Source organism: Halyomorpha halys, unplaced genomic scaffold, assembly GCF_000696795.3.
Source record: "Halyomorpha halys isolate HHAL.00 unplaced genomic scaffold, Hhal_1.1 Scaffold2047.1, whole genome shotgun sequence".
Taxonomy (NCBI): Eukaryota; Metazoa; Arthropoda; class Insecta; order Hemiptera; family Pentatomidae; genus Halyomorpha; species Halyomorpha halys.
In genome coordinates, this window is record NW_027105925.1 from 35,352 (window position 1) to 37,599 (window position 2,248).

Here is a 2,248-nt window from a genome sequence, read left to right on the forward strand (position 1 = left end):
TGTGTGTGTGTGTGTACGCAATAGGATTGTGAAACGAAAAACGTAGTTTTAATACGAATACAAGTGTATTCGGATGGTTTTTCGAATTTTTTTCCTGAATAATTGATTATTCGAGTACAAAATTCAGGAATACAAATGTATTCGTCTCTCCTCAATCGAATAATATTTTCCCAACTCTGCTTGCAATACACTAACTGTACGAGTAGAAAATATTTCTTAAGCTTTGGTAATTTATTGCTGATAGAATGATAGCGCTATACAGAGGGGTTACAGTAGAAATCACTATTAATCATTGTGATTTTACTAGCATCTTAATTACCATTAATTTTATTACTATTATTATCAAAGGGAAGACTCATATTTGAAGAACTGTTTCTTGACTGTTATTCCAGAAATGCTTTATAGATTTCTTGGATCACTTTATAGAATGATCCAAATTCGCTACTATGGTTCAGTATAAAATATATAGAAGTACTTGTAAGTAAAACAAACTGAATAAATTCATTTAACATATGCCGATAGCCTTGAATCCCATATAAGATTTATAATGAGCGTTCAGGAACGGTGCATAGACCAAACAGCATCGTCTTGATCAAAGGCAGTTTTCAAGATGGATTGAAATTTGCCCGAGTCGTGCTGCAATAATAGTAGTAGAATATTCTCAAACATTGAATTCTGGCTCCTCCTGAGATGAAATGTTGACACAAAATTTGGGCCAAATCATTTTAACTGAACGGGTTGTAAATTTTACTATCTTCAAGAGCGATGTATTTTTTTTTTAATGAGGTGTAGATAGTTGACCGTAGATTAATGATTGGAGAAGTTTGTAGGGGGGTGCGGTCAGCAAAGAACAACATAAATAAACAAAACCATATTTATTTATTTTATGCCATAAACAAAACAATATTTATTTATTTTATGCCTGAACAAAACCATATTTATTTATTTTATGCCATAAACAAAACCATATTTATTTCTTTTATGCCCGAGGCATAAAATAAATAAATATGGTTTTGTTTATTTATGTTGTTCTTTGCTGATCGCACCCCCCGACAAACTTCTCCAATATTTTTTTTTAAATATACACTATTGTTAGTTTGTACTACATTTTTAAATATAAATTTAAAAAGTCGTTTTCTCGAAAAAAAAATGATAATCACTGATCTTATGTAATTTATGTACGAAATAAAGTCAGTATATTTTCATATAATAAAGTTGCAATTGGAAAGAAACAGTACATTAATAGTATTATTGTTTAAATTAAACAAATAGTGCAAACGCTCTAGCAGGGGGCATATTACAGTCGACTCTGAAGAGTACTTGTTGAACAAGGAACTTTGCTGGCTCGTCGCTTCTTATACAAATAAGCCTTTTCTACCTCAACAAGGGGTTGTGCAGCTACTAACAGGTGGATGGATCAGAAAAAATTACTTTACAAACCATATGTATATATATATATATTAGATAGATAGATAGTTTATTGGCTAATACATACATCTTTTAGCCATGGAGTTTGGTCCATTTGGTGTTAGTAGTTGATAGTATTGAATGACAATAAAAATGATATATACATCAGATAGGTATTTATTTATATTTACATAAAATATTGATGTGTATGAATCAGAATATTAATATCACCTCGTAAAATAGCCTTGAAAAGACTAACGTATAAAATTATTGGTTGTTCAATCTTATATCTTTCAAATATTTTCAAGAAAGTGCCAGTACTTACACTGTTTTTAGTCTTACCCTACGATTTTATTTACGAAATTACTTTTACAATTGTGTTCTTTTGATCAACCTGATTTAATTTTCATACAAAGACTTCCAAATATACCAAGTGTTATCATACTAATAACTCACACATTATTTTGTCAGCATGTGTAAAGTTGTCCTAACAATGGCACATGCGCGCGCAGTTAGGGAATATTTCGTTAAGATATCTCGTTAGGGATATCTCGTTTAAGAAAATTAATGTTAATAGTTTATATATGAAAATCTAGGAAGTCAAATTTACAAAATAACGTCCATTCACTAATGATAGGATTAAATAAAATTAATATTTATTGCTTAAAGATACCAGATATCAATTTTTAAGTTAATTAAATTCTTTAATACTGAATTACCGTTTTTATTTATTTTACTTTAATAACTATAATAGTGTTTGCGGATTTAGCGCTCTTGCTCAGCCTCCACTGGCTCATTACCGCAGGGCTGCACTGGGATCTTAAAGAGCTCTGCTCTACCC